The 13,548-nt window shown below is 49.2% G+C and overlaps 1 long non-coding RNA gene across 1 annotated transcript in view; it reads left to right on the plus strand.

Annotated features, from left to right (window-relative positions):
- The first annotated feature begins 6,101 nt into the window (after nucleotides 1-6,101).
- LOC146856078 (uncharacterized) overlaps nucleotides 6,102-13,548 on the plus strand; it is a 70,094-nt gene continuing 62,647 nt past the window's right edge. The window contains exon 1 of the long non-coding RNA XR_014981428.1: nucleotides 6,102-6,221. This is a non-coding gene — a long non-coding RNA (uncharacterized LOC146856078). The remainder of the gene's footprint in view (nucleotides 6,222-13,548) is intronic.

Genomic DNA, 13,548 nt, shown 5'->3' on the forward strand with positions numbered 1-13,548 from the left:
TACCTGACTGGACGGAGCTCTAGGGTCCAGATTGGCAAATTCTCGACAGTAAATCAGGAAGTAGATAAAGGTGTACCGCAAGGCTCTATTTTGAGCCCCACGCTTTTTAATCTCTACGTCTCTCCTCTTTCAAGATTAATCAAAGCTTACGGATTTGAAACCGTGTCCTATGCAGACGACACTCAAATCCTTATCACCCTGGGACCCAACCCCACTAACACTAAACTGAGGTTCCAAAAATGCATGCTAGCAGTAAAGGACTGGATATCAAACAACTATCTTTTACTCAATGCGGCCAAGACAGAGATCTTGCTGTTCGGAAACGCTCATAGGCATTGGTCAGAGGAGTGGTGGCCAGCATCGCTGGGTGCTTGCCCTCCTCCCAAGGCAGCAACCCTCAACTTAGGGATAATGCTCGACAATAAACTCACCTTGGCTGACCATATCAATAATATCTCTCATACCAGCTTTGGGCTCATGCGCAACCTAAAGAAAATTTTCAAGTGGATTCCCCTTTCCTCTCGCTTGCCTCTTATCCAGGGACTAATTATTAGTCGCCTGGACTATGGCAATGCTCTTTTCGCCTCCATAAATGAGAATCTCTTGAACAAACTCCAGGTCCTTCAAAATACCGTAGCCAGGATGGCTCTTGATCTCCCCGCTCGCACCTCTTCCGCCCCTTGTCTGAAGTCGCTTCACTGGCTTCCCATCAGAAAGCGCATTAAGTTTAAAATGTGCTGTTTAGTCCATAAATCTCTGAACGGCAAAGGCCCAGTCTACCTAGCTAATAAACTGACAGACTACTGCCCGGCCAGAACACTCAGATCCTCCAGCTTGCATCTCCTCACGGTCCCCAAAGTACGAACTGTCAGAAATGGAGATAGATCCTTCTCCAAAATTGCCCCCGAAAGCTGGAACGCTCTCCCACTATACATCAGACTGGAACCGAGCCATCAGAAATTTCGCAAACTCCTGAAAACATGGCTTTTCTAATTCTGCGTGACTCTTGCCTATCATCTGAGTATCTGCTGGCGCTATGAGACCTTCGGGTGATATATGCGCCTTACAAATGCCAATACATAGACATAGACATAGACATTCTGTAATCTATTAATTATTTCATCCATCATTCAGTCTTTCACCATTCATTCTGTTCTTACATATGTGTGCCCATCCATATCCAAACCCTTTCAACCATTTGCAAACCTATCCATCCTCTATCCTTCCATCCATCCATCATTTCACTCATCTATCCCTTCATCCACCATTTCACTCATCCATCCATCATTCATCCATCCACCTTTTCACCCAAGCCATCCTTTCACTCATCCATCCACTCTTCTACCCATCCATCCACTCATCCATCAAACCATTTACCCTTTCACCCATTCAGCCATCCTTTCATTTACTCGTCCATCCACCCAATCACTCATCCATCCACCTATTTACCCTTTCACTCACTCGTCCATCCATCCTTTCTTCCAGCTCTCGACCCTCCCTTTCACTCATGTATGCATTCTTCCACTCATCCATCTTTACATTCTTTTTTTCACTCATCCATGCGCCAATTCACTCATCCATTCTGCCACTCATCCATCCATCCATCCATCCTCCCTTTATCCATTTCCCTTTCACGTAGCCACCCATCCTTCCATCCACCCTTCACCCATCCACCCACCCATCCAGTTGCAGACAGAAGAACCCATCAAGTACTTCACCCTTGCTGTAGTTCATAAAGCAAGAGGTGGGGGAGGGTTCACTATACCCCTGCACATAGGCAATCTGAAAACTTGGAAGTCATGAGTCATGCATGATGTACAGTGCCAGGACGAGAGGTGACTGTGACATGGCTTTAAGTGGGATGAAAAAAGTAGGGGCCTCTCCAAGGGGCGTGTCTGATGTAATTAAGAGTGTGGCTTAAAACACCTAACCTAAAAATAGGTGGTGAGCATAATGTGCCGCCCGACTGGTATTTTGCAGTTTCTATCATTGCATCCAGTAACATTAGACCAACAACAAGCCATGACTATTGGCTTTGTCAGTTGGTTAGTTGCATAAAATAAATAAAAAAAGCAGCAACTATGGCTTCGTTATATACAGATGCGCAACTAGAGTCAAATTTCGGGGGGCTACTAAAAATTTCAGGGCGGGTGCTAATTCTTTCCGCAATCGGCAGAGTGAAGATGCAGGGGCTCTAAGAAGGGTTGAAAGAGCAACAAAGCCTTGTTAACAAGTAAATGGTCTATTAAAGACCTGTGAAGTACTCGGGTGCGGCATTGTGTGTGCCGGGAAGCTCTCTCAGTCCGGGCTGACACACACGACTGGGGGGGGGGGGGTAGGGGGGGTTAGGGGGGAGGCTGAAGCCCTTTAAGTCCAATGGGCCTTGCGCGCCTGGTTGTATATAATATTAAAAATGCTTCCGCTCCGAAATGATGAGACTGTGTAACAACTATAACCTCTTCTTTTTAACTTACATTTGTTTTGTACATTTCTTCCATCTAATCCTAACAGAATGCCCTAGGCCATGGCAGGTGGAAGCCCACCACATGCTGTACCAACCCAAACTGGCCCATTGTCTTTCTGTATGTGGCAATCAGCCGGCATACAGAATGACAATGGGCAGGGTGGAACTGCTCTTGTGCTCAAGAACGAGTGCGAGGTGGTCCCATCAGGGAGCTGAGGCCTCTCCTAGGGGAACAGCTCTTCTCCCTGCAAGCCCAAAATTATGGACAAAAGGCATCCATTAAAGGGATCAACGGACGCGAGGTACAAATTACGGGCGGTCTGTGAAATTTACGGACGGTTGGTCACCCTACCCAGGTCGCAAGATACATGGCCTATGGAGACTGTTCAGTAATTTTTAAGCTCGCCCTGATTTTTGTACATAGGCTTCGGGGGACAGAGACTCCTAGTGGTGGATGCTAAGGCTTTTCTTTATTTGTGGCCTGGTGAAAATAAAATAAAGACTATGACACGCATGTAATGCAATTCAATGCTTTATTGGTAATGTTGGTGCTAGACAATACAAGGTTTTAGTTTTGGTACTAGCCCCATTGACTTCAATGGTGGGTCATAACGTATTACCTATATGTTAGAAATGGGGGTCTCTAGTTGGCAAGGGCTTGCACCTTTGTCCAAGTAGGGACCCTTCTTCCTAGTCAGGATAAGGGAGTTACACTCCTAAAATAACCCCTGCTCACCCCCTTGGTAGCTTGGCACGAGCAGTCAGGCTTATCTTAGAGGCAGTGTTTAAAGCATTTGCACATAACCGACAGTAATACAGTGTAAGCACTACAAAAGGACACCACACCAGTTTAGAAAAATAGCCAATATTTTTATATACAAGACCAAAAACAATAAGAATCCACAATACAGTACTTAAAAATCTATGGTTATCAAAATACGCTTTAAAAACAGTTCCTTGATGTTGATAGCTCCGTCCATGGCTATCACGTCGGGAGCAAACAAATCCAAACAGTTCAGGCTGGTCGCGGCGTTGCGGACCAGCTACGGTGTCGGGAAGACCTGCAAACAGTACCTGTTAGAGATGCAGGGCACCGAGGCCCTTGAAGTCACTCGCGTTGCAGGTCGAGCTCCTCTCTGGTGGGATCAGGACCGCTGGCGTCAGCAGGTGTCAGGTCCGAAGTGCAGCGGTGCGGCGTGCGGTGCCCTCAGGTGCGGCGCGAGCAGCGGCTCGGTGGCGGCGTCAGATGGCGTCGTCAGTGAGACCAGGGTCGCGGTGCGAGGTGAAGGCGGTGCTCATCACGGTGCTGGCATGTCACGGTGCAAGCAGCGTCGTCGTCGTTGCTGAAGCGCTGTCGTAGGCTGACGAACGGGAGTTGATGTTGCCGGCGTCGGTAGGCCAAGGCTGCGGTGCGGGATGAGGGCGGTGCCTCGTGTAACTCTACGAGCGGTGCCCTACAACCACTATGCAAGCAGCGGTGTCGATTTTGGTGTGGAGCGGCGGCGTCGGGGAGGCCAAGGCATCGTCGTGAAGCGAGGCACTGCGGAGTGTAATGCCCACAGGTCGCAGTGCGAGCAACGACTCAGTGGCGGCGTCAGCAGGCGTCATCAGTGAGACCAGGGTCGCGGTGCGGCATTGCAGCCGTGCTCTCTGCGGTGCCCAGGCTTCGGCGTGAAGCGAGGCTGTGCAGAGTGCGGTGCCCACATGTCGAGGTGCGAGCAGCGGCTTGGTGGCGACATCAGCAGGCGTCGTCGGTGAGACCAGGATCGCGGTGCGGCATTGCAACCGTGCCCTCTGCGGTGCCTTCAGGACACGGAGTCGGCAGCGGCATCGTATACGTCGTCGAGTTGCTTTTTTTCTGTCGCAGCACAAAACACACAGTCCCCAGTGCTGAGGGGAGAAGAGCTTGAAGTCTTTGCTGTTCCTGAGACTTCTTGAACAGGGGGCAAGCTCTACCTCAAGCCCTTGGAGAAACTCACAAAGCAGATTCCAGAAAGTTCAGTCCAGTCCTTTCACTGCCCAAGACAGAAGCAGCCACTGTAGGCCAACACAGCAAAGCACACAGCAAAGTGGTAGTCCCTCCTCACAGCTTCTCCAGCTCTTCTTCTTGGCAGTCTTCTTGATCCAAAAGAGTTCTAAAGTACAGGGGTCTGGGCCCCAGTATTTGTATCCAAAAATCCTTTGATCCTCTAGGCAGAGGGTGTATGTGCCCAGCCAGAACCAGTTCTGCCTTCTCTGGTCTTATATCCCGGCAGGGGGTGGAGACGGCATTGTCAGAGGCAGACCAGGCCCTATGAGGTGCAAGGAAATCTCCTCCATCTTGCCCCATTGCAGCCCAGGTCTAGTCAGCCCTTTCCTGACCTACCTAGACTATCGGGAGCCACCCTTGCTTCCTAGCCATCTGTCGTCCAAAACCCAGACAGGCAATCCACATTCCAGCAGAGGCGTAAGGGATGACTGAGCAAGAAAATACCTACTTCCTAAAAGTGCTATTTTCAAACACAGAATGTAAAAATCACCTTTACTAAAAGATGCATCGTTAGATTCTGAATTCAGGCACACTAAATTTCATTTTCCCACCTAGTTCCCAGGACAGGGCCAGTTATGTTTATAAGAAGTTATAAACAAACTTCCCATTCTGTCCTATGGGGAACATATTGCCTTGCAATAGTGAAAAACGAAATGGGCTGTAATTCACTATCAGGACCTGCCACACACACCAGGGCATGTCCTACCTTTCACACACACTGCGCACTGCCCAAAGGGGTACTTTGGGCCTACCTTAGGGGTGCCTGACATGTAAGAAAAGGGAAGGTTAGGGACTGGCCAGTGTGTTCACAGGCCAAGTCGACATGACAGTTACAAACTGTGTGCAGACTCTGCAATGGCAGGTCTGAGGTACCTTTTCCGGACTACTCACGTGGGTGGCACAATCCGTGCTGCAGGCCCACGCGTAGCATTTGATTCCCAGGCCCTGGCACACTCAGTGCACTTTACTAGGGGCTGACAAGAAAACCAAACAGCCAATCATGGAAACACCAATCAATAACATACTTTACCACAATAGCACTTGCACTTTACCAGTGATCAGCAGTGTGAAAAGTGCACAGAAACACTATGCTAGCAAAAACAGAGTCAAAGCCGGGAGGGCAGAAAGCAAAAACTCAGGGGAAACACGCCAAAAGATGCCAAGTCTAACACTATAGGTACTGTCTCTATTTATTTCATTGGTGTTGCAATATTGAATTATAACATATGGCTGATTTTACTAATGTGGTGACACCCTGACAAAGCCAGTAGGCTTGCCTTATGATAAAGCCACCCCTTGTACTGTGTGCTGCATCTGGTATATGTGGGGGTACTGCAGGATCCACTAGAGGTGTAACTTCAAATGAGGGTGTCACCAGATGTACATATTTGTAATTGAATGCATAGCAACTAGTAGTGTGTGTAATAATAATATTTTTCCTTTTAAAGAGAAAAAACACTAACTGGACAATGATTTATTGAGTGTTGGAGTATGCCAGCAAGTTGGAGTTACCAGACCACATCACTTCCCCTGGGGAGCCCTTGGACTGCTCTGCTTCACAACTCTAAAAGAGCTAAGTGCTACTATGGGGTACCTGGTTCCTAGTGCAAAGATAATTGAAGACTTGTACCCCAATCTAATAACCTAATAATTTTGATTACCATTTTTATAATACATTTCCTATCTTACCAAGAGCATGAATAACACATTCTGAGACTGCAGATGAGGGTCAGTGGTAGGACACGCGATAGAAACAAAATGTTATGTATGAAATATTGTATTAATTAAAAATGTATGTATGTATGCACGCGTGCAATACACAGCTAGATAAACAAACCACGGCTGTGATGCTTAAAAGTGCAGATACAGCCTATGTCTATAAACTTTTTTTAATGCTTGTAAATTATAGATGAACTCAAGCAAATAAATACAGAAATGAGCTTGCCTCTTATAATCCTTTCTGCAAGACAGAAGGTAAAGATTGCTGATGCATACTTTCGAAAAAACATGTCATGTGTAACTTCTGAGTTCTGCAGCCAGTATACGATTTTTAGCCAAGACACTCCATGCTGGGATTCGAGTGTGTGAAAGCTTACTTTTAAATAGAGCCAGTTCACGCGTCCCTTAATATGTGGGTATTTTTATTTAATAAATGCAGAGTATATATACTTTCAATATATAAATATGTTTGTCACATAACATACAATACACAAACCTTTGTTCATTCAGATGTATTGCTGTGTAACTTAGCGTGCCCTGAGATAGGGTATCTTCCATGCAAGCCGCAGCGGGTATTTCGTGTTACCGACAAGCTCGGGCCCAATCACTGCTGCGACTCGCTCCTCGCGTGACGTGTCAGTCAGGGGCATGTGTGATTCAAGTCCACCCCTGTTGAAATTGTCGCCCTCCTGTTGTGTGTGTTAACTTTTCCTTTGTTCGCCGTTTGTAATCATGCCAGCTTGTCTTTGTTAGCGCCACTGCAATTATCTTGTCAAGGGTGCCGTTTTTTTCCTGGGGGAAGCTTGGGTGTGGCGAAAAGTTAATTTTCCTGCCTTGTCACTTTCTGAAATTAATAGCTCCACCTGTTCCCGCGTAAACATTGCTTTCTTTTTTCGACCCGCCTCTAGGTTTGGTTCGGAGCTCTCCACTGATTTCCCTGTTGAGTTCACTCAAGGGTTCCCTGCAGAGCTCACTGCTGGTTCCACCCGCCTCTCACCGCTTGCCAATGTCCTCCTCCTCTCCTCAATGGTTTATATGATTTTGCGCCTGTTTGCATGTGTTTTTGCAGCTATGAGTGGCGTCTTAAAGTTTTCAAAAATTCAGATGCTGTCTTGTTGCTATGCTTTGAGTTTATGCGTCATAGCGCGCCATCAGATCATACGTGTCTCAAAACAAACAAGCATTGGCATAGCCAATAGGTCTCGCCTTTGGGACCTTATAAGTGTTTAGCCATGCAACAGTTGGTGTTGTTGCACCAAAGATATTGTGCTGCTTAACTAAATACTTATAAGGTCCCAAAAGCGATACCTATTGGCTATGCCAATGCTTGGATGCAAGGCGGAGGGGAGAAGGGTGCAAGGCGAAGGGGAGAAGGGTGCAAGGCAGAGGGGAGAAGGGTGCAAGGCAGAGGGGAGAAGGGTGCAAGGCAGAGGGGAGAAGGGTGCAAGGCAGAGGGGAGAAGGGTGCAAGGCAGAGGGGAGAAGGGTGCAAGGCGGAGGTGGAGAAGGGTACAAGGCAGAGGGGGAGAAGGGTGCAAGGGGGCGGGCGAGAAGGGTGAAAGGAAGAGGGGAGAAGGATAAAAGGCGGAGAGGAGAAGGGTGCAAGGTAGAGAAGTGTGCAAGTCAGAGGGGGAGAAGGGTGCAAGGGGGAAGAGGAGAAGGGTGCAAGGCAGAGGGGGAGAAGGGTGAAGGGGGAGATGGGTTCAAGGTGGAGAAGGGTGGAAGGCGGAAGGGGAGAAGGGTGCAAGGCAGATGTGGAGATGGGTGCAAGGCGGATGTGGAGAAGGGTGCAAGGCGGAGGGGGAGAAGGGTGCAAGGCTGGGGGAGAAGGGTGCAAAGCGGAGGGGGAGAAGGGCGCAAGGTGGAGAAGGGTGCAAGGCAGAGGGGGAGAAGGGTGCAAGGCGGAGGGGGAGAAGGGTGCAAGGTGGAGGGGGAGAAGGGTGCAAGGCGGAGGGGGGAGAAGGGTGCAAGGCGGAGGGGGAGAAGGGTGCAAGGCGGAGGGAGAGAAGGGTGCAAGGCAGACATGGAGAAGGGTGCAAGGTAGAGGGGTAAAAGGGTGCAAGGCAGAGGGGTAGAAGGGTGCAAGGCAGAGCATGAGGAGTGTCTAGCAGCACCAGGCCTGTCAGCAGTTTTTACGCACTCCTATACAAACAACTATGCAGGGCCCCAAGTCACATGCGCCTGTTTCGAAGTTTAAAAATAAAGTCTTATGGGAAAGAGAAAACACAGTAGCTCCAGTCTCCGCCACCAACTAATGATTTCAAATGCATCAGCTGACATGAAAAAACACAAAATGCTAGCTTCAAAACCTATGCATAGATTTTATAGCACAAGCACAGTGGACCCGTTCTTATCAAAGCTGCGCGGGCCAGACACGGCTGGGGCTGGAAGCTTCTCATCACAGCCAGCGTGTTTACCAAGGAGACGTGTCCTTGGCAACCACTGGCCCCAAATTCATTCTCTGCAGGTCTCACTAGGGAAGTAGCCGATCCCGAGCTGGTGGGGGCCCGAGGGGCGGCCGCACAGGGCTAAAGTCAGAGGGGCCCTTATGAGGGCAGCAACTTCTGCTAGTAGCAAGAGGTGTGGGGTGGGGGTGCACAGCGAGGGATACAGGTGAGGGGGGAGAGTGTGGAGGGATAGAAGGGACAGAAGGTGAGAATGGGGTGAGAGTGGGCACGAAAGGAGGGAGGGCACAGAGAGATTCAAAAGGGGGATCTGGTGAAAAGGCGCGAGCAGGAGGGTTTCAAGGTAGAGAGGGGTGAATGTAGCAGAGAGGGGAAGCGAAACAGGAGACGACAGGTGTTCACGGGGGAAGGCAGCACAGGGAGGGATACAGGTGAGAAGGGTGTAAAGGAGTGGGGAGGGGAGGTAGCAAAACGAAGTAAAGAGAGGAGCCAGGTGAGTAAGAGATGTAAATATATTAGAAAAAGAAGGCATTAGGGAGCGAGAGAGAGAGAGACAGGGATGGGGCTTGTGAAAAGGGGAGACGTGAGAGAAAGTGACTGAGGATGAAACTGATGCAGACAGGGAGTGAGACAGTGAGCAGGTGGGTAAATGAGGTATGGGGAAGAAGGAAGAGGGTGAGCGAAAGGCCTTGTAGAGATATCGAGGAACAAGGAAAAAGAGAGGCCGGAGGGAGCATATGTGACTGGAAGGAAGAGGCCAGGTGTGCAGGGAGGCCGCGAGAAGGGGGTGCTGGGCGAGATGAGAGCGGGTCAGCAGCGGGGAAACAGGTGGGGGCGAAGGGGAACAGGAATATATAGAGGCGGACAAGGAGAGGCTGACGAGCAGGAGAGAAGGGGATATCAGAGGAGCGAGGAGGCAAAAGAGAGGGGGGGCTAAGTGAGTGGGCGAAAAGGGGATAAGGTGGAAGGGGAAGCGGCGGAAAGGAGCACAGGTGGAAAAAAAAGGAACTCAAGGAAATCTGATGCTGGAGGGAAAGAACGACCGATGTAGAGAAGCGCGGGGTGAGACGGGGTTGAAGGGAAGACAGGGATCAAAAGGAAAGAGGTGTGGAGGAAGGGGAGGAGAGGTGGACGAAAATGAGGGAGGAAGAAGGGATCACAACGGAGCCATGAAAGAAAAGTGAGATAAGAAGTGCAAAAAGGAGGTAAAGGGGAGGGACGTGGTGAAGAGGGGAAGGTTCACAAAGCAGCTGAGAGACGCTAAAATGTTATGAAAGACGGCGTGCAGGAAGAAAGTGCAGGGGGTGGGATAAAGGTGAGAGAGAGGGAAAAAAAATCGCAGGTTAGGAGAGATACAGAGAACCAAAGAGGACGGAGAATAGAAAGACTAGAAGAAACGGGGTGCCGCTCGCGCCAGTGATAACAGGAGAAGAGGCACAGATAACACGAGAAGAAGGCGCACAGCCGTAAAAGTAACGTGGCCACGAAAATACTGGCTCACTGAGAACAGCAAAGCGGACGCGCGGATTGAAAGTGATCGCGATCAAGCACGGCAAGCGATGCGCTTAATGAGCATGACGAGGAAGGCCATATGGCGCCTCTGCTCGTAAGCGCGCGCCCGCGCACATGCACGCAAGCTGTTGGACGGCCATGGTAACATTTTTTGAAGCCCTTACTAAAAGTCTTGCCTGACCCAGCGCATGCGCTGGGTCAGGCGAGACCTAAAAACGGGGACAGTTCCTAGACATAGAAGTAGGACTACAGTTTGCAGTAACGGTCGACATAAAAGTAGGACTATTTGACAGCTGTCATAGACATGGAAAAGGAACTAAAATGACAGCCACCTCAACAGACACAGATGAAGAATTACAGACAAATCATATGTGTGACACAGACTTCGCCGAGACAGACGTCGAGGTTTCAGTGACCATCACCCGGGTGACCCGCTAATTGCACGGTGTGATATTCTTACTTGGTGACACTCATGGCTCCCTGTGGATTGCAAAGTATGACTCGCTGCACAGCCTGAACAACACGGGCTTGAGGCGCGGATTGAGCAGCAAACCCGAATTGCCAGGGCTCGCAGTGGCTCGCGGCCTGAGCCTACCAGTGCCTGCAGCCTGGCCAGCCTTGGCAGAGTGTGTTACAGCCCAAGTAAGTTTAAGTTTTAAGCCTGGGTGCCAATGGTAGCGCGCGATCAGGTAGCGCAGCGCCTGCGGTGTTACTCAAAACGGTGAAATGGGCTGCAAGCCTGGCGCCGTGTGAAGTGTGTTTTATGTTGTTGGGGCCTCTCTGACATAGGTTCGCTGTTGGGCCGTGTCACTCACATGACGTCAGAGAGTGGCCCCGAGTCCTGATGTTCTCCTGACTTCAGTTTGATGGGAAGGAGGGGGGCACCGCAAAGGCTGGCAATCTTTATGTTGATTTTTCTGCTGGCCCATCCAACAACAGTAGCCACCAGAGTGTTGTTAGGGTCTCGTACACTTTTTTTTGGGTTGGGTCCCACCTTGGAGAGAGGCACAGGCTCACTCATGTGACGTCAGAGGGTGGCACAGAGTCCTGATGTTCTTCTGACTTTAGTTTGCAGGGAAGGAGGGGGGCCACCACAAAGGCTGGCAATCTTTATGTTGTTTCTCTGCTGGCCTATCCAACAACTGTAGCCACCAGAGTGTTGTTAGCAGGGCCTCGCACATCCTGTTTGGGCTGAGTCCCACCTTGGAGAGAGGCCCTGGACTGAGTGATGCTCTCTGCGCAGCATCATTAATTACGAGGGAGGAACAAGAGGGTCCAGTATAAGTCAGCAAAGTCTGAAGGTACAAGCCTCAAAAAAACAAACAACCACAAAAAAATAAAAAAACAGCTCCTGACTTAGTGTGCAGAGAAAGCCTTGATTTAATATGTTGCAAGGGAGTTTCATGATATTTGTACGCTTCTAAGTATATTTACTTAGACATGAGTATAAATGAAAGTTGTTTAACCATTATTTCTTACGCTTTGCCGCAGCTAACGTAGAGTTTCTAGTTGCTCAAATGGGTGTCATATCTGATATTGACATATAATTACTCTTAAATTATTAAAATGTCACACATAGAAATCTGAAACCTTGGCAGCTATGCATGTAACATTATACCTACAACAAGCCAGGACTATTCGCTTTGTCAGTTCTTAGCTGCATAAGATAAATAAGCAACAAACTTGGGCTTCGTTGTACAGAACATTGAAAATGCTTCCGTTCTGCGATGATGAGACTGTGAAAGAACTGTAACGGGTCTCTTTGAAGGCAGTGAAGGGTGGTATTGCCGCAGCAGTAAGACTGTTTTTTCATCCTGAGGGCAAAAATGGACATCCCAATAGAGACCCGTCTCAGCACCTGTGCTAAGTAAGCAGAGAAATGTCCCGGTTTTTAAATAGTGTTTCAGTGCGAGACACAATTGAAAAACCGGGACATTTCTCCCGGCACTGCACAAAAACCAGGACATTTCTGTAATTAGGATCAAAGTGTCGGGACACGGGGACACTGCTCCGAAAACAGAGATCGTCCGGGGAAAACCGGGACGTCTGGTCACTCTACTACAGCGTATCTTTCCTTCTGACACTGCGCTGCATTGCCTCGACTTGAGTAAATCAGGGCCCCCGAGTTACAAGTGCGCACTTTGAGAGTGCAAACCATAGAAACAGGTGCACAGCTGTGTTTTGAGCCAGAGAAACTGTTAATGATGTCACTGTACTGTGAATACCTCGGACGCACTATGCAGGATAACCAGTTAACTTTACAGCACTGAAGACACATTTTTGCCAATTTGAAGTTATCTGTGCTTTAAATGGGGTGATCAGTTGTTCTGGATTTTGCCAGGAAAGTCAGAGTTTTTCATCACCTGTCCTGGAACAATTCTGTAAATGTAGGACATTTCCAACTTTTCCGAGAGGATCGACTAAACTCAGAGGGAAACACGTTTTTGTGTGTTCCAATGCAGAACTAGTCAGCAACAATATAATTAACACCGATGGTACTGTCTGCAAAAGTTAATGTAAATGCCCTTAGTGTCTCTTTGTGTTTTTATTGCAAAATTGTAGTCCTACTTGTAGGTTTGTGGATATACCAGTTGTTGGTTGTCTGGGATCAATCTAGGCTTAGAGTGCACGGAAGGAGCCCTAGTCTGAGTGAGTGACCAGAGAACCTGTAGATCTACTAGAGATGTTTGTTGAAAGCTTCTGCAGATGCAGTACACCTCTGGCGTTTTACAGCTCAGTGTGAGAGTCAGTGGCTTTTAGAGGCGTCCTGAGCAGAAATTCGGTGATTGATGCAAGGGAATTCACTTGCTCAATCACATTCCACAACTATTGAGATCTAGAAAAGGAATGAAATAATTAACAGAGCCTGGATACCCTCAAGGGTGACAGGTAGCGCTCTACAAATCCACCTTACATGACAGTAACAATAAAGTAGGTGAATATAACTATTGAGGTTCTCCTGTCATTACAGTTATATGGCGGTAGCGCCTTACCTGATTTCTGAATCCAGAAACGCCGTGAGGGGAACGGCCGGAGATCCGCCCTGCTGCTGTGGGTCTCGTGTTACCTACATTCAATCGCCAGCGCCGTGAGGGGAACGGCTTGCCTTGGGACTGCATCACCCAGGGGGCAGTGCGAGGCGCACGAAGAGCGTCACAACAGGGCGCCAAGGGCCATATATACGAAGAGCGCCTCCCGCTGCTCGGGAAGCGCCTTACCTGATTTCTGAATCCGGAAACGCAGTGAGGGGAACGGCTGGAGATCCGCCCTGCTTCTGTGGGTCCCGTGTTACCTACATTCAATCGCCAGCGCCACCGCCGTGAGGGGAACGGCTTGCCTTGGGACTGCATCACCCAGGGGGCAGTGCGAGGCGCACGAAGAGCGTCACAACAGGGCGCCAAGGGCCATATATACGAAGAG

Source organism: Triturus cristatus, chromosome 4_1 (genome assembly GCF_964204655.1).
Source record: "Triturus cristatus chromosome 4_1, aTriCri1.1, whole genome shotgun sequence".
Taxonomy (NCBI): Eukaryota; Metazoa; Chordata; class Amphibia; order Caudata; family Salamandridae; genus Triturus; species Triturus cristatus.